This window comes from Taudactylus pleione, unplaced genomic scaffold (genome assembly GCF_031769625.1).
Source record: "Taudactylus pleione unplaced genomic scaffold, aTauple2 ptg000377l, whole genome shotgun sequence".
Taxonomy (NCBI): domain Eukaryota; kingdom Metazoa; phylum Chordata; class Amphibia; order Anura; family Myobatrachidae; genus Taudactylus; species Taudactylus pleione.
In genome coordinates, this window is record NW_028284778.1 from 2,655,298 (window position 1) to 2,679,004 (window position 23,707).

Here is a 23,707-nt window from a genome sequence, read left to right on the forward strand (position 1 = left end):
CTTCTCAGGGCTTAGTGACCCGCTCTGTCCCTCACAGTGCCCTGTCTGTGAGAGCGAGTATCTAGTGCTACTATGCATACAGTGCTGCTGCATCTCAGGGTTTTGTGACCTGATCCTTTCCTCACAGTGCCCTGTCTGTGAGAGCTAGTATCAGGTGCTACTATGCATATAGTGCTGCTGCTTCTCAGGGCTTAGTGACCCACTCTATCCCTCACAGTGCCCTGTCTATGAGAGGCAGTATCTAGTGCTACTATGTATACAGTGCTGCTGTTTCTCAGGGCTTAGTGACCTACTCTATCCCTCACAGTGCCCTGTCTATGAGAGGCAGTATCTAGTGCTACTATGTATACAGTGCTGCTGCTTCTCAGGGCTTAGTGACCCGCTCTGTCCCTCACAGTGCCCTGTCTGTGAGAGCGAGTATCAAGTGCTACTATGCATACAGTGCTGCTGCTTCTCAGGGTTTTGTGACCTGATCCTTTCCTCACAGTGCCCTGTCTGTGAGAGCTAGTATCAGGTGCTACTATGCATACAGTGCTGCTGCTTCTCAGGGCTTAGTGACATGCTCTGTCCCTCATGGTGCCCTGTCTTTGAGTGCTAGTATCAAGTACTACAATGATTACAGTGCAGCTGCTTCTCAGGGCTTAGTAACCCGCTCTGTCCCTCACAGTACCCTGTCTGTGAGAGTTAGTATCAAGTGCTACTATGATTACAATTCTGCTGCTGCTTCTCAGGGCTTAGTGACCTGCTCTGTCCCTCACAGTGCCGTGTCTGTGAGAGCTAGTATCTAGTGCTACTATGATTACAGTACTGCTGCTTCTCAGGGCTTAGTGACCTGCTCTGTCCCTCACAGTGCCCTGTCTGTGAGAGCTAGTATCTAGTGCTTCTATGATTACAGTGCTGCTGCTTCTCAGGGCTTAGTGACCTGCTCTGTCCCTCACAGTGCCCTGTCTGTGAAAGATAGTGTCTAGCGCTACTATGTATACAGTGCTGCTGCTTCTCAGGGCTTCGTGACTTGCTCTATCCCTCACAGTGCCCTGTCTGTGAGAGCTAGTATCAGGTGCTACTATGCATACAGTGCTGCTGCTTCTCAGGGCTTAGTGACCTGCTCTGTCCCTCACGGTGCCCTGTCTGTGAGAGCTAGTATCTGGTGCTGCTATGTATACAGTGCTGCTGCTTCTCAGGGCTTAGTGACCTGCTCTGTCCCTCACGGTGCCCTGTCTGTGAGAGCTAGTATCAAGTGCTACAATGATTACAATGCAGCTGCTTCTCAGGGCTTAGTAACCCGCTCTGTCCCTCACAGTACCCTGTCTGTGAGAGTTAGTATCAAGTGCTGCTATGATTACAATGCTGCTGCTGCTTCTCAGGGCTTTTTGACCTGCTCTATCCCTCACAGTGCCCTGTCTGTGAGAGCTCGTATCTAGCACTACTATGATTACAGTGCTGCTGCTTCTCAGGGCTTTTTGACCTGCTCTATCCCTCACAGTGCCCTGTCTGTGAGAGCTAGTATCTAGCGCTACTATGATTACAGTGCTGCTGCTTCTCAGGGCTTAGTGACCCACTCTATCCCTCACAGTGCCCTGTCTATAAGAGCCAGTATCTAGTGCTACTATGTATACAGTGCTGCTGCTTCTCAGGGCTTAGTGACACGCTCTGTCCCTCACAGTGCACTGTTTGTGAGAGCTAGTATCAAGTGCTACTATGCATACAGTGCTGCTGCTTCTCAGGGTTTTGTGACCTGCTCTATCCCTCTCAGTGCCCTGTCTGTGAGAGCTCGTATCTAGCGCTACTATGATTACAGTGCTGCTGCTTCTCAGGGCTTTTTGACCTGTTCTATCCCTCACAGTGCCCTGTCTGTGAGAGCTAGTATCTAGCGCTACTATGATTACAGTGCTGCTGCTTCTCAGGGCTTAGTGACCCACTCTATCCCTCACAGTGCCCTGTCTATAAGAGCCAGTATCTAGTGCTACTATGCATACAGTGCTGCTGCATCTCAGGGCTTAGTGACCTGCTCTGTCCCTCACAGTGCCCAGTCTATGAGAGCTAGTATCTAGTACTACTATGTATACAGTGCTGCTGCTTCTCAGGGCTTAGTGACCTGCTCTGTCCCTCGCAGTGCCCTGTCTGTGAGAGCTAGTATCAGGTGCTACTATGATTACAGTGCTGCTACTTCTCAGGGCTTAGTGATCTGCTCTGTCCCTCACAGTCCCCTGTCTGTGAGAGTTAGTATCAAGTGCTACTATGTATTAGGGATGTGCAGGCTCGGATAGGTTCGAGTTTGCACGTGGAGTTCGGATTTTTCCCTCCAAAAAAACGGAACTCAGAAAGAGGCAAAACGTCATCTTGCACGGACGAACATCATCATTCCTGGACTTTTGTCCTGGAATGATGATGTTTGTCCATGCAAGATGACGTTTTGCCTCTTTCTGAGTTCCGTTTTTTTGGAGGGAAAAATCCGAACTCCACGTGCAAACTCGAACCTATCCGAGCCTGCACATCCCTACTATGTATACAGTGCTGCTGCTTCTCAGGGCTTAGTGACCCTCTCCATCCCCTGGCTGGGTAGCTTGTAAAGGGGTCACTGAAATTACAAATGGGTAAATAATTGTACTGACTTCTCTCAGGTTTCCCCAATATCTATATTCCTAACTAGCATTGACATGGACACGAAGTGACAAGTACAGTACATGCCGATGCACATTGTGCTGTTACTTCGTCAGCTAAATTATATTTCTGTTCCTTCTCACTGCTAATCTACTTGTTTTAATATTATTCGCTGCTAATTTTAAATGAAATGTAATATGTTATGTTTTAAAGAAATCGTGTGCACCCATTATACCTACTTACCCACTTGTTCTTTTTCCAATATTCTATACACTGAGGGTCTCATTCAGACCCGCTCACAAATGCTTCAGCACTCGCAAGCGGGTCGATGGTGATCCCTGCGCACGCGCAGCGGCTGCACTGGGCATGCGCAAGTCCTGGAGCAAGAGAGAATTTCTCTTGTTCCGGGTCTCAGTACAAAAGGGGCGGCTGTCGATGGTGATCGACAGCTCTCCCCGTCTTTAAGGCATGGCGGGGGGTGTTTTCACAAACAGAGGGGTTCTCATGCAAACCCCTGCCGTTTGTGGGCTGCCCCACTGACATCACCAGTAATGTCAGTGGGAGAGCTTCCGGCTCTGTTAGAGCCGGAAGCTCTCTGGGGTTTGCGGTAGAGGAGACCCTACCGCAAGGATCTCCTCGCAAGCCCCGATGGTCGCGATGGTCTTGACCATCGCAACCATCAACCTGGTCGCTCGCTCGAGCTGTGGGTGGTCACCCACAGCCTAGTGAGCGGCCAGGAGGCCGGCTTTAAAAATGGAAGCGGCCGACCTTTGTCAGGACTGCGACTGTTTCAGTACGTAAAGATAGACTACTTTTGGAAAAGTTCCTTTGTAGTCATTAGAGGAGCTATCCTGCTCTCTGGCATTCTTCACATACAGGGGATACTGAGTTAAAGTAATTCTAGTCATGCTGCAGGGCTCAACCCTGTTCCAGATTCTAGTCATGCTGCAGGGCTCAACCCTGTTCCAGACTCTCACCGCATCACAGGGCTCAACCAATATGTCATACATTCTATACCCTGAGAGAGGTAATGTCATATATTCTATACCCTGAGAGAGGTAATGTCATATATTCTATACCCTGAGAGAGATAATGTCATATATTCTATACCCTGAGAGAGATAATGTCATATATTCTATACCCTGAGAGAGGTAATGTCATATATACTATACCCTGAGAGAGGTAATGTCATATATTCTATACCCTGAGAGAGGTAATGTCATATATTCTATACACTGAGAGATGTAATGTCATATATTCTATACCCTGAGAGAGGTAATGTCATATATTCTATACCCTGAGAGAAGTAATGTCATATAGTCTATACCCTGAGAGAGATAATGTCATATATTCTATACCCTGAGAGAGGTAATGTCATATATTCTATACCCTGAGAGGTAATGTCATATATTCTATACCCTGAGAGAGATAATGTCATATATTCTATACCCTGAGAGAGGTAATGTCATATATACTATACCCTGAGAGAGGTAATGTCATATATTCTATACCCTGAGAGAGGTAATGTCATATATTCTATACACTGAGAGATGTAATGTCATATATTCTATACCCTGAGAGAGGTAATGTCATATATTCTATACCCTGAGAGAGATAATGTCATATATTCTATACCCTGAGAGAGATAATGTCATATATTCTATACCCTGAGAGAGATAATGTCATATATTCTATACCCTGAGAGAGGTAATGTCATATTTTATACCCTGAGAGAGGTAATGTCATACATTCTTTACCCTGAGAGAGTTAATGTCATACATTCTATACCCTGAGAGAGGTAATGTCATATATTTTATACACTGAGAGAGTTATTGTCATATATTCTATACCCTGAGAGAGGTAATGTCATATATTCTATACCCTGAGAGAGGTAATGTCATATATTCTATACACTGAGAGATGTAATGTCATATATTCTATACCCTGAGAGAGGTAATGTCATATATTCTATACCCTGAGAGAGATAATGTCATATATTCTATACCCTGAGAGAGATAATGTCATATATTCTGTACCTTGAGAGAGATAATGTCATATATTCTATACACTTAGAGAAGTAATGACATATATTCTATATCCTGAGAGAGTTATTGTCATATATTCTATACCTTGAGAGAGATAATGTCATATATTCTATACACTTAGAGAAGTAATGACATATATTGTTTACCCTGAGAGAGTTATTGTCATATATTCTATACCCTAAGAGAGTTATTGTCATATATTCTATACCCTGAGAGATGTAATGTCATATATTCTGTACCCTGAGAGAGATAATGTCATATATTCTATACACTGAGAGAGTTATTGTCATATATTCTATACCCTGAGAGAGGTAATGTCATATATTCTATACACTATGGGGCCTATTCATCAACACTAAAATAAAAATTTTTAAGGACATTTTCCTTAAATAACGTTATTTTGGTATTCATGTAGCCACTTAGCACAGGAGATGTCACAGATATCTCCTTGCTAAGTTCCCCTGCGTTAATTTCCACACTCCCCATACATTAGTATGGGGATGTGGAAATTGTGCTATTCATCAAATTCCGAAAATTATCAATTTTCGGAATTTGATGCAGTTACTATTCGCCACTGTGAGGTGGCGAATAGCAGAATCCACTTACCTGTATCCACGTGTGCAGGTCCCCCGACGAGTCCCTCTGGTGCTCTGCTCCGTCCTCAGGCTCCGGAGGCTGGTCTGTCATGTGTGTTCCCCAGCAGAGCACAAGAAAGTTTAGAAAAAAAAAGTTATTTTGTTTTTTTTTCTAATCTGTCATGTGGTCTGCTGGGAAACCACATGACAGACCAGCAGGATGGAGCCGGAGTCTGCTGCGCGGACAGGTAAGTTGGGGGGTGGAGGTGAGCGGAGGGGGGTGGGGGGGGATCGGGTGGGGGGGGGGTACGAAACTTACCGCATCTGTAGGCAGTGTTGCGCATGCGCTGGTTTTACAGATGTAACAGCGTATGCGCAGCACTGTTTCCAGATGTGATAAGGTAGTGTAGGCAGGGAAAAGTATCTATTTCCCGAAAAGCTGTCATCGCAAAAATGACAGCTTTTCGGAATAGATACTTATGGAGAGGTGGAATGATGAATTCCACCTATAATTAGCTAGAACTCAATGTGAGTTCTAAAGCTAATTATCTCCAGAGAATTTTTAGGTTTAATGAATAGGCCCCTGAGAGAGTTAATGTCATATATTATATACCCTAAAGGGTCTATTCATTGTGATAAATTTATGTTTGTGTAGGTGATACTTTAGGTTTTAAGGGGCCTATTCATTAAACCTAAAAATTCTCTAGAGATAATTAGCTTTAGAACTCTCATGGAGTTCTACCTAATTATAGGTGGAATTCATCATTCCACCTCTCCATAAGTATCTATTCCGAAAAGCTGTCATTTTTGCGATGACAGCTTTTCGGGAAATAGATACTTTTCCCTGCCTACACTACCTTATCGCATCTGGAAACAGTGCTGCGCATGCGCTGTTACATCTGTAAAACCAGCGCATGCGCAGCACTGCCTACAGATGCGTTAAGTTTGTGTACCCCCCCCCACCCCTCTCCCCCCTCCGCTCACCTCCCTCCCCCCCCCCCCGACTTACCTGTCCACGCAGCAGCCTCCGGCTCCGTCCTGCTGGTCTGTCATGTGGTTTCCCAGCAGGCCACATGACAGATTAGAAAGAAGAAGAAAAACTTTTTTTTTTTTTTCTAAACTTTCTTGTGCTCTGCTGGGGAGCACACATGTCCGACCAGCCTCCGGAGCCTGAGGACGGAGCAGAGCGCCGGAGGACCTGCACACGTGGATACAGGTAAGTCGATTCTGCTATTCGCCACCTCACAGTGGCGAATAGTAACTGCACAAATTCCGAAAATTGATAATTTTCGGAATATGATGAATACCACAATTTCCACATCCCCATACTAATGTACTAATGTATGGGGAGTGTGGAAATTAACGAAGGGGAACTTAGCAAGGAGATATCTGTGATATCTCCTGTGCTAACTCTGTTCATGAATACCAAAATAACGTTATTTAAGGAAAATGTCCTTAAAAACATTATTTTAGTGTTGATGAATAGGCCCCTAGTTCTCCATGAATTGTAAGTAAAAAAAAAATGGAGTTAATTAATTTCTTCTTACTAAAGTATAGCAGCTCCTTTTGTGGAGGCAGCTTTTCAGAAGTGTGATACTTTTCACCTAAAGTTGTCACTAAGCAAATAGCCACCAGCGCTAAGGTCAGTGACGGTCAGTTACCTGCTGCTGTTTTGAGGGTGAATCCCAGTGAAGCCGAGACAGGAGGCCACAGAGGAAAGGCAGGATTCCGGGGAGAGGGAGCAGACTGGGAGCTGGGGCAGTGTTCTAGACACACACCTGCAGCCCCAACACACCACCGATGATGCCTGGGTCTGACACTTAATTTACACAAAAGTAGGTGAAAGTATTAATTTTCACCTGCTTTTGTAAAGATTAAGGGGGAGATGTACTAAAGGGGAAAATGCAGCAAAACCCCCGAAAATGCAGTTTTCGGGGGTTTTACCACATTCTCCGTATGTACTAAAGCGATGCATTCTGCTGCTTCGCGTCGCTAGGTAACGCCACATTCAGGTGGCATTACCCAAAAGAAGCCTATGGGCTTCTTAACGTGATCCGATCGGATCCCTCCCATGAGCCCCAGCAGCCTGCGGATTTCTGTGCATGCGCAGAAGGACTTCTGGGTGTTCAACCCGGAAATCCCTCTGCCCGTCAGCATCGCAGAAGACAGCTCTTATCAGGAGAGCTGTCCTTTGTGGAATCCTTAGTACATACCGCAGTAATGAACCGCAGTATGTACGCGAAGGGTGGGGGAATGTACCGCATCATGGAAGCGATGCTTAGTACATCTCCCCCTAAGACCCTTAGGGAGTTTTTGTTATATATTTCATACCTTGAGAGAGTTACTGTCATATATTCTATACCCTGAGAGAGTTAACGTCAAATATTCTATACCCTGAGAGTTATTGTCATATATTATATAACCTGAGAGAGATAATGATATATTCTATACACTGATAGAGTTACTGTCATATACACTATACCCTGTGAGACATAATGTCATATATTCTATACCTTGACAGCGTTATTGTCATATATTCTATACACTGATGTTACTGTCATATAGTCTATACCCTGAGAGAGAAAATTTCATATATTCTATTCCCTGAGAGAGTTATTGTCGTATATTCTATACACTGATGTTACTGCCATATATTCTATACCTTCAGAGAGATAATGTCATATATTCTATACCCTGAGAGAGTTATTGCCATATATTCTATACACTGATAGTTACTGTCATATATTATATACCCTAAGAGAGTGATTGTCATATATTCTATACCCTGAGAGAGTGATTGTCATATATTCTATACCCTGAGAGAGTTATTGATATATATTCTATTCCTTGAGAGAGTTATTGTCATATATTTTATACACTGAGAGAGATAATGTCATATATTCTATACCCTGAGAGAGTTATTGATATATATTCTATTCCCTGAGAGAGTTATTGTCATATATTTTATACACTGAGAGAGTTATTGTCATATATTCTATACACTGAGTTATTGTCACATATTATATACCCTGAAAGAGGTAATGTCATATATTCTATACCCTGAGAGGGTTAATGTCATATATTCTATACCCTGAGAGGTAATGTCATATATTATATAGCCTGAAAGAGGTAATGTCATATATTCTATACCCTGAGAGGTAATGTCATATATTCTATACCCTGAGAGAGGTAATGTCAGTCTTACCTGAGAGACTATAGAGAGGTGCAGACAGAGGATCAGGACGGCTGGTACTGACGATGTTCCTTACATGGTATGAGCGAGAGAATAATATATACAATACATCCTGTAGCACTTTCACTTTCACCTCCCCTCCCCTCCCCTCTGTAGATGTTTTATTTAACTGTTAACTATTTACTATCATTCTAATAAACTACAATCTGAATTATACTGGAGATTTTCTATAGAAAATCATTATTTTAAATAGAGAAACTATTACAAGGCATACCCTGAGAGAGGTAATGTCATATATTCTATACCCTGAGAGAGGTAATGTCATATATTCTATACCCTGAGAGAGGTAATGTCATATATTCTATACCCTGAGACAGGTAATGTCATATAATCTATACCCTGAGAGAGGTAATGTCATATATTCTATACCCTGAGAGAGGTAATGTCATATATTCTATACCCTGAGAGAGGTAATGTCATATATTCTATACCCTGAGAGAGGTAATGCCATATATTCTATACCCTGAGAGAGATAATGTCATATATTCTATACCCTGAGAGAGGTAATGTCATATATTCTATACCCTGAGAGAGGTAATGTCATACATTCTATACCCTGAGAGAGGTAATGTCATATATTATATACCCTGAGAGAGATAATGTCATATATTCTATACCCTGAGAGAGGTAATGTCAGTCTTACCTGAGAGACTATAGAGAGGTGCAGACAGAGGATCAGGACGGCTGGTACTGACGATGTTCCTTACATGATATGAGAGAGAGAATATTATGAACAATACATCCTGTAGCACTTTCACTTTCACTTCCCCTTCCCCTCTGTAGATGTTTTATTTAACTGTTAACTATTTACTATCATTCTAATAAACTACAATCTGAATTATACTGGAGATTTTCTATAGAAAATCATTATTTTAAATAGAGAAACTATTACAAGGCATACCCTGAGAGAGGTAATGTCATATATTCTATACCCTGAGAGAGGTAATGTCATATATTCTATACCCTGAGAGAGGTAATGTCATATATTCTATACCCTGAGAGAGGTAATGCCATATATTCTATACCCTGAGAGAGATAATGTCATATATTCTATACCCTGAGAGAGGTAATGTCATATATTCTATACCCTGAGAGAGGTAATGTCATATATTCTATACCCTGAGAGAGGTAATGTCATATATTCTATACCCTGAGAGAGGTAATGCCATATATTCTATACCCTGAGAGAGATAATGTCATATATTCTATACCCTGAGAGAGGTAATGTCATATATTATATACCCTGAGAGAGGTAATGTCATATATTCTATACCTGAGAGAGGTAATGTCATATATTCTATACCCTAAGAGAGGTAATGTCATATATTCTATACACTGAGAGAGGTAATGTCATATATTCTATACCCTGAGAGAGGTAATATCATATATTCTATAGTCTATACCCTGAGAGAGGTAATGTCAGTCTTACCTGAGAGACTATAGAGAGGTGCAGACAGAGGATCAGGACGGCTGGTACTGACGATGTTCCTTACATGATATGAGAGAGAGAATATTATGAACAATACATCCTGTAGCACTTTCACTTTCACCCCCCCTCTGTAGATGTTTTATTTAACTGTTAACTATTTACTATCATTCTAATAAACTACTATCTGAATTATACTGGAGATTTTCTATAGAAAATCATTATTTTAAATAGAGAAACTATTACAAGGCATACCCTGAGAGAGGTAATGTCATATATTCTATACCCTGAGAGAGGTAATGTCATATATTCTATACCCTGAGAGGTAATGTCATATATTCTATACCCTGAGAGAGGTAATGTCATATATTCTATACCCTGAGAGAGATAATGTCATATATTCTATATCCTGAGAGAGGTAATGTCATATATTCTATACCCTGAGAGAGGTAATGTCATATATTCTATACCCTGAGAGAGGTAATGTCATATATTCTATACCCTGAGAGAGGTAATATCATATATTCTATACCCTGAGAGAAGTAATGCCATATATTCTATACCCTGAGAGGTAATGTCATATATTCTATACCTGAGAGAGGTAATGCCATATATTCTATACCCTGAGAGAGGTAATGTCATATATTCTATACCCTGAGAGAGGTAATGTCATATATTCTATACCCTGAGAGAGGTAATGTCAGTCTTACCTGAGAGACTATAGAGAGGTGCAGACAGAGGATCAGGACGGCTGGTACTGACGATGTTCCTTACATGATATGAGAGAGAGAATATTATGAACAATACATCCTGTAGCACTTTCACTTTCACCTCCCCTTCCCCTCTGTAGATGTTTTATTTAACTGTTAACTATTTACTATCATTCTAATAAACTACAATCTGAATTATACTGGAGATTTTCTATAGAAAATCATTATTTTAAATAGAGAAACTATTACAAGGCATACCCTGAGAGAGGTAATGTCATATATTCTATACCCTGAGAGAGGTAATGCCATATATTCTATACCCTGAGAGAGGTAATGCCATATATTCTATACCCTGAGAGAGATAATGTCATATATTCTATACCCTGAGAGAGGTAATGTCATATATTCTATACCCTGAGAGAGATAATGTCATATATTCTATACCCTGAGAGAGATAATGTCATATATTCTATACCCTGAGAGAGGTAATGTTATATATTCTATACCCTGAGAGAGGTAATGTCATATATTCTATACCCTGAGAGAGGTAATGTCATATATTCTATACCCTGAGAGAGGTAATGTCATATATTCTATACCCTGAGAGAGGTAATGTCATATATTCTATACCCTGAGAGAGGTAATGTCATGTATTCTATACCCTGAGAGAGGTAATGTCATATATTCTATACCCTGAGAGAGGTAATGTCATATAGTCTATACCCTGAGAGAGGTAATGTCATATATTCTATACCCTGAGAGAGGTAATGTCATATAGTCTATACCCAGAGAGAGATAATGTCATATATTCTATACCCTGAGAGAGGTAATGTCATATAGTCTATACCCTGAGAGAGGTAATGTCATATATTCTATACCCTGAGAGAGGTAATGCCATATATTCTATACCCTGAGAGAGGTAATGTCATATAATCTATACCCTGAGAGAGGTAATGTCATATATTCTATACCCTGAGAGAGGCAATGTCAGTCTTACCTGAGAGACTATAGAGAGGTGCAGACAGAGGATCAGGACGGCTGGTACTGACGATGTTCCTTACATGATATGAGAGAGAGTATATTATGAACAATACATCCTGTAGCACTTTCACTTTCACCTCCCCTTCCCCTCTGTAGATGTTTTATTTAACTGTTAACTATTTACTATCATTCTAATAAACTACAATCTGAATTATACTGGAGATTTTCTATAGAAAATCATTATTTTAAATAGAGAAACTATTACAAGGCATACCCTGAGAGAGGTAATGTCATATATTCTATACCCTGAGAGAGGTAATGCCATATATTCTATACCCTGAGAGAGGTAATGTCATATATTCTATACCCTGAGAGAGGTAATGTCATATATTCTATACCCTGAGAGAGGTAATGTTATATATTCTATACCCTGAGAGAGGTAATGTCATATATTCTATACCCTGAGAGAGATAATGTCATATATTCTATACCCTGAGAGAGGTAATGTTATATATTCTATACCCTGAGAGAGGTAATGTCATATATTCTATACCCTGAGAGGTAATGTCATATATTCTATACCCTGAGAGAGGTAATGTCATATATTCTATACCCTGAGAGAGGTAATGTCATATATTCTATACCCTGAGAGAGGTAATGTCATGTATTCTATACCCTGAGAGAGGTAATGTCATATATTCTATACCCTGAGAGAGGTAATGTCATATAGTCTATACCCTGAGAGAGGTAATGTCATATATTCTATACCCTGAGAGAGGTAATGTCATATAGTCTATACCCTGAGAGAGATAATGTCATATATTCTATACCCTGAGAGAGGTAATGTCATATAGTCTATACCCTGAGAGAGGTAATGTCATATATTCTATACCCTGAGAGAGGTAATGCCATATATTCTATACCCTGAGAGAGGTAATGTCATATAATCTATACCCTGAGAGAGGTAATGTCATATATTCTATACCCTGAGAGAGGCAATGTCAGTCTTACCTGAGAGACTATAGAGAGGTGCAGACAGAGGATCAGGACGGCTGGTACTGACGATGTTCCTTACATGATATGAGAGAGAGTATATTATGAACAATACATCCTGTAGCACTTTCACTTTCACCTCCCCTTCCCCTCTGTAGATGTTTTATTTAACTGTTAACTATTTACTATCATTCTAATAAACTACAATCTGAATTATACTGGAGATTTTCTATAGAAAATCATTATTTTAAATAGATAAACTATTACAAGGCATAATATAGGTAAGTCCTTCAAATTATATACTGTAGTGCAGTTTTGGATTAATTTTTGGAGCGTGGGTCCCCCGGATTGCTTTGGTTGGGCTGCTTCAGGGCATCGCATTATAATACTTTTCATTTTTTGCACATTTTAAACACTTTTACTGTTTGTTTATTATATATGTATTTTCACTTTCCTACTCTATATACCGTATGCAGCCGTAGCTGCTCTTATCTATCTTACTCTTCACCTTTCTCATTAGAGTGATGCCCTGGGCTGGCTGGTTTGGGGGTGTCCTGCGCCCTGGATTTGAACCCCAGTATGTTAGGGACCTACCCTACAGAGGTTACCTCGATATGGTGAGTAGGCCCATAACCTTGGCCATGATTATGCTAAAAACCTCTATTTATTGCAAAATTTCATTGCAAAATGTATTTATATATAATTAGTAATTTGGAGTTGGGCACCTGTGATCTGTCTTTTTTTGAGATTGCTAGACTCTTCAGGGAGTCAGGGAGATTGCTACTATTTCAGGGAGTCTCCCTGACAGGGAGAAATGGCAAGTATCACATGCACTGATATATTTTTCAGATTTATCGGCATCTGCTGTGCTGCAGGGCCGACCTGTAATGTCTCTGAATGGCATATCGGGTGTACACATCCACCAATGCACTCTTGATATATCGACATCGGCTGTGCTGCAGGGCTGACCTGATATGTCTCTGAACGACATATCGGGTGTACACACCCGCCGATGCACTTGTGATATATCGCTCATCGATAAAATGAGCAATATATTGCAGTGTATCCATTTGTAATATTTGCTACCCTAAATTGTTCTTCGCTTTTCAGTAACATTCATACAGTACAATTCCACAGGCAATAGTGCACCATGTAAAATGTATTATTATACAGTAGTATATATAGTAGTGCTGGACTGAGGCATGAAGGGCCACCAGAGAAATGTAGTGGTAGGGACCCGTGCATAACGTGTGTGGCCAGAACCAGATGGGTTGCGGCCAGAACCAGAGGGGGCTTGGCCAGAACCAAAGGGGGTCTTGCCAGAACCATAACGGGTGTGGCCAGAACCAGATGGGGTGTGGCTAGAACCAGAGGGGGTGTGGCCAGCCATCACAGAGGCTTGGCTGACCATTATAAAATGCATGGTCTGGGACCCTTTATAAATATGTATTATATATATATATATAATAGGGCTGATTGAAAAACAATGTGGCTGTCTCTGTTTTACTGTCCCATAGCTAGATTTGGCAATGCTATGCTGATGGTTATTGTGAATCTCATACATCGATGTGTCTGAACCTGCGGTTGGGCTGCCATAGTCATCTTTGTTTGGTCACAGCGAGTGGAAGATCTTTGTACGTTTCATCATGGCGGATGAGGAAGACGTGTCTGTGAGATAATGTCAGAGATGTGTGATTGAATTTTGTGTTAAAATTGGAAAAAGCGGAAATGAAATATTGCAGCAAGTATACGGTGGGGAAACAATTAGCCGTGCTGCAGTATTTTGGTGGTGGAAGCACTTCAAAGAGGGTAATACGTGAGTGACTGACGAAGCTCATTCTGGGAGACCATCCACCGCCGTTACAGATGTCAACATTACAAAAGCTGTGGAGATGTTGCAAAATGACAGAAGGTTAACTTTACGCAAACGTTCAGGCTTCAGTTGGCACATCACAGTCTATGTCAGGAAACTGGGCATCCTCTCCGACATTCAAATGGTGTTCTTGCACGATTCAACTTGTCATCGCTTCTGCTCTTCTGTGAGATTTCTGGGTACCCACCAGGCACATACACAATACATTTTCAGTTCATTTGTCATATTATGTTGAACCCGGTCAAGGGGAGAGATAGGAAGTCAGTTTCCCTAAGCCTCCTGAGCCCAGACTGCAGAAAGACTGGGTGGCCAGTAGGAGGAGGCTGGGGGGGAGAATGCCTTGGTTCGGCGTGGGGTACAGAGCCAACTGAATGAAATTACTAAGTCCACTAACAACCTTATCATTAACACAAAAGTCTGTGTTATCTAGACACAATCCCACACACTGAGCTAGTAAACCAACACACTCAGAGTTACATTATTGCTCTAACTCAGTGATTCCCAAACTAGGTCCTCAAGGCATGCAAACAGTCCAGGTTTTAAGGATATCCATACAGCACAGGTGACTTAATTAGTACCTCAGTCAGGTCAATTGAACCATTTGTTCACAAGCATGGATATGGTTAATACCTGGACTGTTAAGATGCTTTGAGGAACGAGTTTGGGAAACTTTTCCCTAATTTAACATTGCCCACATTACAGTTGAAATAAGTTACAGCATTCACCATGGATTAGTAGTTTAGTATTATTAATTGTATGAGTGTTTTATTCCTCTCTCACCCTTGTTGATACTTAGTGACTTATTTTATACAATTTTGCATGTAATGGACTGTCTGCCTGGATACAGAACTTCATGTAACTGATACATTGGATGGTGGTGCAGAATATGACATCACCTCACCCGCAAGGTACAGATGTATGATACAATAACAGTTACTTGTTTCCTGTGTAATGTTCTTCTACTACACCCAATCAGGGCGAGGTGTTTTTTTTTAAATTCCGGCCTTCAGGCCGCTCGCTAAGCTGTGGGTGACCACCCACAGCTTTAGCGGACGGCCTGGCGATGGTCACGATTATCACGACTATCGGGCTTGCAAGGAGACCCTGTGGTAGGTTCTCAGGTCTCGCAAGTCCGAGTGGACTTCCTGCTCTAATAGAGCAGGAAGTCCACTACTGACATCACGAGTGATGTCAGTAGGGCCGCCCACAAACGGCAGGCGTTCCTTCGGGAACGCCTCCGTTTGTGCAGCCACCCCCCCTACCTGCCTACGAAACGTGGCGAGCTGTCGATCAACATCGACAGCCGGCCCGTCTTGTAATAAGCCCCGGAGCGAGTGAAGTTCCCATTCGCCATGGGGCTTGCGCACGCGCATGGCGCGCGCCGTGCGTGCACACTGGGCCACCATCGACACGCTTGCGAGCGCTATGCGCTCGCGAACGGGTCTAAATCAGGCCCATTGTTTTTTTATTACTGATCCAGGATTTCATACAACTGTTTTTTTTACTATTCATATTTTTATAGTTTCTATTTTTACATTATCTTTTTGCATGGAGTTATGACTCTGTGATTTTAAAAGGTTCCTAGTCTCCACATCATATATTATATATTACTATGTGTATTGTTGTTTTTTCTGTGCATTATATATGTCTGGCGCAATAACATATTTTATATGAGAATTTAGAGTACTACATATTACATATTAAACATTGTGATTTCCCATAGTAGATCTCCTGAGGCTCATTTTTATTAGCGCAATTAAGGCAAATTATATTGTTATTTTTTTTATTTCTCTTCACTTACATAGTGTGGTGTTTGGGTGCCATCACAAGGCACTGAGCTTCATTGCAGATATTATATTATAGTTATATCTTAAAGGTTTTTTTAATCCATTTATATGAGCGCCTAAATTTCTTTTTGCTGCAGAGAAGTAGCCGGGCGCCTGCTGGTAATAAAATCTCAGCGGGCATCTGGCTTGGAGTCTTCCTGCAGCGCCGGGCTGGAGGACACTGGCGCCGGGTGCATCGGCGCACCTGGTGCACGTGCACCTCCAGCCCCCCCCCCCTCCCCCCAGTTACGGCCCTGAGATAGGTATACACAGATTCCTGAGGCTTTTTGTGGTAGGTTCACCAGTGTGTTAATATGACACTTACTCTAGTTTATTTATACCTGTAGCCTCAGTTTATGCTATTGTTATATTTTTACAGCATCAGACCTTATTAGTATTTTGTGCAGGATTGAATATTAAACTATTAATTTAGGGCTAGTAATGGTAAATTCACCAGCGTCATCAGTCCTGTAGTATCTATCAGATCAAATGTCGTTTTCTCACATATTTGGCAGCAGGCGTTAAAATGGGCAGGAACGGGGTGGAACTGAGTTCTGTCACCTCTAATGGTAGGTGGAACTAGTTCCATCTCCACCAAGTCCCTGCACAGAAGTCCCACACACCGAGAGCCACTCACTGTCTGCCTAGGGAGGCTCAATTTCTTCAGAGGTCCCTTATTTCAGAGAAACCAGCATATACTGTAGGTATGAAAGAATCACGTGAAAGCAATACATAGAGGTTGCAAAAAAACATTGAGCATCCAAGTGACAAAGACTAGTTTGTGGGGACTCCATAAAAAAACTTAGAGGCATGGCAGAAAAATAACACTGATGATATAAAACTTTTTTTTTTTTTTTTTTGAGTGATCTAACATTGTAGTCTCAGCTGATAGCAGGAGTGTTAATAAAGCATCTAAAATGTATTTCACACTGTCATAGCCCCCAAAGCTTCTGGAGGCCTAGGCGGCCCCCAGCCATTCACTTAACCATTTCCTATACACAGGGCCGTTTCTAGGGGCAGGCGACCCGTGCAATCGCACGGGGCACGCTGCCTCCGACCCCTGCTGCAGAAACAGCCTGTGAACTGCTGGGCGCCCGCTGAGATTCAGTTACCAGCGGGCGCCTGGCAGACTAGAGCAGCCGGAGACGGCACCATGTGTGCACCATGGGAGGACGTCATGACGTCTTTCCCATGGTGCAGAGGAGGAGCAGAGCTGACGCCGGAGCGGGGCTGAAGGTAAGTGTTAGTGGTTTTTTGTTTTTTTTTGTAAATCCGGCGCAGCTGCTGTACACTCAGCGGAGCAATAGCTGTGTTTGCTCTGCTGCAGGACCCGGGGATGCGCTGGGTCAGCAGCTGATAGATGGCTGTGGGTTTCGGGGTGAGGAGAGGGATGGGGCGTCCTCCCCCGGTCTCCAAACCTGGTGGGATGCTGAGGTCTGGCTCCATGCGCGATCCCTGGACATGGTGGCAGTCCTCTTGGACTGGCGGTCATTATACACCGGGAAGAGCAGTGATCAGCAGCAACTACTCTTATTGCAGAGCCTGTCTCTCCGGTGGGTGCTCTGATCTAGCACTTCTCTAATCTCTCTCTGTTTTTTAGGGAAACTGGGACCGCAGCAACTCTCTCTGCAAAGTTTTTTTTTTTTTTCTGTCACTTTTCCACCCTCCCCTTTTATGTGCCTCTGCAACTCTCTCCCTCCCCTGGTCCCACACACTGAGTGCTGGTAACACCCACAGCCCCAACTCATTACCTCCTCCAAGGGAGTGAACTTTCTGCATAAGCAGATCATATATATATATATCGCAATGGACCGGCACTCCACTCAAAAATCGTTAGCTTCGCCCGGTGCCTCCACAGAACAACAAAATATTTGGCAAATGGTGCGGCACTCACGGACAGGAACAATGTCAATAACCAGTGGACACGTCAGTAACGTTTCAGTTGCTTAATCCAACTGTCTTCAGAAAGTACACAGAAAAAACAAAACACATACCTTAAATACCCCATTCACCACACCACGTGAACGACGATGTCCAACTGTATCCATTAGTCCGGTCACTACTTCCGACTGCATCTGATGATGTCAGACTCCACGCGCACACCACGTGGCCCGACACCCGCGTTGCTCAGCAATGCTATAACAATAAATCCAAACAATGGCCCTCATTCAGAGCCGTACGCTCTGAGCAGAGCGCACGCTCTGCATGAGGGCCGGGCTCCTTTTTCATGGAGCGTCCTCCTGGACGCTCGTATAGCTGTGGGTCACCACCCACAGGCTATACGAGCGTGCATTTTGATGGCCGCAAGCTCCGGAGTGATTTTGGCTCTATCAGAGCCAAAATCACTCCCACTGACATCACTAGTGATGTCAGTGGGCCGGCTTCTGACGGGAGGCGTTCCCGTGGGAACGCCCCCGTCAGGGAGGCACGCCCCCGGCACGCCCACCAAAGGGGGCGTGCTGTCAATCAACATTGACAGCACGCCCCCTTTGATCGGACACAACGAGCGAAGGAAAGTCCTTCGCTCGTCGTGTCTGGCGCATGCGCACGACGGAGCTCCCTCCGTCGTGCGCATGCTCAGTGCAGACCATCGACCCACTTGCGAGCGTACAGCCGCTCGCGAGTGGGTCTGAATCAGGCCCAATGATCGTATATAAGTTATCATCGCCATACTACAGTATAACTTGAAAGGACACATAGCCAAATATTTACAGCCAACAAATATTGGTTACGTTATACATTTTACATCAAGCATTAAACATAGTTAGTGTACCCATTTAGATATTGATCCGCAGGACCACCCGATATATCATCATAATAACAATAAATATACAGTACAATCGAATCAAATCTTAAATATCATAAACTTAACCCATTAACTTAGCGCCCAAATAGGCAATTTTTTTTAAAAAACCAGAACTTATTATCAGCACCCAAATTTAGTAGGAAGCAATTACATCTACCCCAAACTAATATAAGCCCCCCACAAAAATCACAATAATAAATACACAATGTATAGAATATCTAGAGAGGATATATGAAATAGCCCAAATCAGCTATTATAAATTAAGATATACAACAGACAAACTACATGTCCATTCAATTACAATGCTATTAAAGACAGTGTAAATCAAGGGGCCCTTCTTCTAACCCGATTAGTACATTATCAAGTCCCAGAGCTCAACAAAAACCAGCCAAAGGGAGGTTATCATTTAGACCCTTGGGGTGAAGCACAACTAATCTCAATATCCATTCTGCTTCTCTCCTTAGTAACATTGAACCACGATCTCCTCCTCGCATTAACGGCGGGATGTGGTCAATCATACGATATTTCAATGATACTAACGGGTGTTTTAATTCCTGAAAGTGTCTCGCTACCGGTTGCTCACTAGATCCACTGGCAAGTGCAGCTTTAATGGCCGATCGATGGACAGCCATTCTTTCCTTAAATTTACGTTGTGTTTTTCCCACATAGGAAAGACCACAGGGACATATAATTTGATATATTACAAATACACTATTGCAAGTGAGATGATGCCGTATTGTAAACTTCTTGCCCGTATGTGGGTGAAAAAAGACACTGCCAGGGATAAGAAATCTACACGTTACACACGTACATCTAAAGCAGCCACGCTGTTTAGTGGCCAAAAAATGTGAAGGACCACTTGAGTCCTGAGAACAGTAGTTAGTATTCACAAGAAAATCTCTCAAGTTTTTTCCTTTGGAGTAACAGGGCATCAGATTCATATCACCCAACCCAAGGTCAGGGTCACTCGCAACGATTGCCCAAAGTTTTTTCGAAATTTTATTAATCATGGGCGAATATGTGTTATATTGGGTTACCCAAGGAAATCTATTATCACTACCCATACAAGGTTTTTTGCAGAGCAAATCATCTCTATTCAAAGCAAGCACCCTATTTTTAGTTAATAATAATTGATGTTTATCATATCCACGTATAGCAAATTTCTCAACCATATCGTCAAGTTGATCTGATGCTATATCAATATCGCTATTGCTTCTGAATACCCTTAGCATTTGAGAGTACGGCAACCCTAGCTTTAATTTTAGTGGGTGGCAACTTTGAAATTGCAATAAAGTATTGCGGTCTGTTAATTTCAAAAATAGTGTTGTTCTCAAACTGTTGCCAACCTTAATCAATCTGATATCCAGGAAGTCAATCTGTTCTTGGCTCATTTTAAAAGTAAGCTTCACTGGGCTATCTGTAGCGTTATGTGCCTCAATTAGAGAAATAAATTTCTCTTCAGTGCCCTTCCAAAATATAAGTAGGTCATCAATAAAACGTGTGTAAAAGACAATATCACTACTAATATTATGGTCTTGAAAAAATAACTTTTGCTCAACGGTAAACATATAACAATTGGCATACGCCGGAGCTACAGACGACCCCATGGCGCAGCCAGTCACCTGTTGATAATACACCCGGTCAAACATAAAGAAATTATTTGTAAGAATTAGTTCCAAAAGAGTCATATACACAACAATCTGGTCCACACTATGGATGCCACTACCCATCAATAACTGTCGTACCGCATCTAGCCCCACACCGTGGGGGATGATCGTGTACAGGCTTGACACATCCGCTGTAATAAACCATAAGTTCTCATGCAAAGATCCGATTACTTTAAACTATCAAGCAAAAAATTAGGGTGACCTTGGACTAGTGGCTGAAGTATTGAATCCAGAAACATCGATGCAGGCTGAGACAACAACCCTCTAGCCGATATAATCGGTCGGCCAGGGGGTGGAAGTATCCCCTTATGCATCTTTGGCAATGTGTATAGTACTGGTGTGACAGGATGTTGTGGAATAAGAATTTTAAACAACTCGTCATCAATCACAGAACTGTCTCTAGCTAACAATAGATCTTCAGTAAGTTCTTTTCTAAAATGAGGAGTCGGATCATCACTTAGTTTACAATAAGTATTAACATCACTAAGCTGTTTCAAGATTTCCTGGACATAATCTGGGGTGTCCTGTAGAACAATTGATCCCCCCTTATCGGCAGGGCGAATAGTTAAATTAAAGTTCTTAGATAGGGAATTTAATGCTTCTCTTTCCAAGTTAGATAAATTGGGATGAGTAGGTGGACTGTCTCTGATTTTAAGTGACACTTCTTGATCCAAAGTACGCATAAATGTTTTAATGGATGGATTATATGAGATTGGATCAAAGTTCGATTTATCGCTCAATTTTTTCAATTTTGGAGGAATTGTCCCACTAGGAGAAGGGACCAAAGGCTGTTTAGGATTTTTCTGAAACTACTCCTTCAATCTTAATTTACGTTGTAATTGATATTTTTCAATTTGCCAGTTAACATTCTCAAGCTGACACGATGGAACGAAAGAAAGTCCCTTTTTAAGTAAACTGATCTCGCTGTTTGTTAGCACATGGGAAGACAAATTGAATATTACTTCCTCCGTGGTAGGGGGGGGTTTTCGCCACGTTTGCCCTCGTTTGTTATTGCCCCCACGTCGGGTCCGGCGTTTGGTCTTCCAGGCATTCTGGTTTGAGTAGTGACTCCTAAAGGGCCAGATGGTAATCGTCGGGAGGTACCTTTAGGTCTCTCTGTGTCACTAGCAGTGCTATACAAATCTTGTGACGATTCACTGTCCACCATTGGATTGGGGAATCGTCGTCTCCTAAAGAACGTTTTTTTTCGCTCAAACTCCTGTTGTCCCCCTGCCAACCAGCGATAAACCTGGTGTCTTTCATAATCCAATTCCACTTTACAAAGTTTTTCTTTCTTGAATTTAACCAATTCCCTTTTATAAATATTTAACTGGTTAGACAATTTCTCCATCCAATCAAGTTCATTATCAGCCTGTAAAATAGGTACATGAACGGTTTCAAAGGTACTGATTTTATCAATAATGTTCGATAATTCCTTCTTTGATTATTCAATTACCAGTAGGAGTAAATCGTAGGAACATTTGGTTAGTATTGCGATCCATTTTTTGCAAAACGCAGGGTCATTCCGACCAATGGTCGGACAATTTCTAATGCGGAAGCCTCTCGGGATTTTTTTAGTTTTATAATAATCGCTTAAAGAGATACCATGTAACTTGAAGTCAATTTCCTTTTTCTTAAGTCTCAATAAATCACGGTAAATTATGTCAGGTGTGCTGGCCTCAAATTCATCGTCAAGGATTTCCTTATACAAGATATCCTCTGCTTCTGACTCTGAGCATGTAAATGCATCCCCCACCGGATAATTAGCAGGATTAAACAGACTGTCAGCTGGATCAATCAGTGACTCTGCCATTTTATCAACGCGATAATTCTGGCAATATTGAACACCACAGTAAGGCTTTACACCACACTTAGTGCTCCAAAACACATAGGACTGATGACCAATTACTGCCACCAAATATTGTCATAATCCTCTAAAAACACAGAGAGACTAAAAATAAGCACATAGTATAGTCCTGGAGTACTCCATACACAAAGGTATAGGGGTGCCTTGTCAGAGTGTAACTCTTTCCACCAAAGAGTACATCCATACAATATCGCAATGGACCGGCACTCCACTCAAAAATCGTTAGCTTCGCCCGGTGCCTCCACAGAACAACAAAATATTTGGCAAATGGTGCGGCACTCACGGACAGGATCAATGTCAATAACCAGTGGACACGTCAGTAACGTTTCAGTTGCTGACGTGTTAGTGTAATGGGTACACTAACTATGTTTAATGCTTGATGTAAAATGTATAACGTAACCAATATTTGTTGGCTGTAAATATTTGGCTATGTGTCAAGTTATACTGTAGTATGGCGATGATAACTTATATACGATCATTGTTTGGATTTATTGTTATAGCGTTGCTGAGCAACGCGGGTGTCGGGCCACGTGGTGTGCGCGTGGAGTCTGACATCATCAGATGCAGTCGGAAGTAGTGACCGGACTAATGGATACAGCTGGACATCGTCGTTCACGTGGTGTGGTGAATGGGGTATTTAAGGTATGTGTTTTGTTTTTTCTGTGTACTTTCTGAAGACAGTTGGATTAAGCAACTGAAACGTTACTGACGTGTCCACTGGTTATTGACATTGATCCTGTCCGTGAGTGCCGCACCATTTGCCAAATATTTTGTTGTTCTGTGGAGGCACCGGGCGAAGCTAACGATTTTTGAGTGGAGTGCCGGTCCATTGCGATATTGTATGGATGTACTCTTTGGTGGAAAGAGTTACACTCTGACAAGGCACCCCTATACCTGTGTGTATGGAGTACTCCAGGACTATACTATGTGCTTATTTTTAGTCTCTCTGTGTTTTTAGAGGATTATGACAATATTTGGTGGCAGCAATTGGTCATCAGTCCTATGTGTTTTGGAGCACTAAGTGTGGTGTAAAGCCTTACTGTGGTGTTCAATATTGCCAGAATTATCGCGTTGATAAAATGGC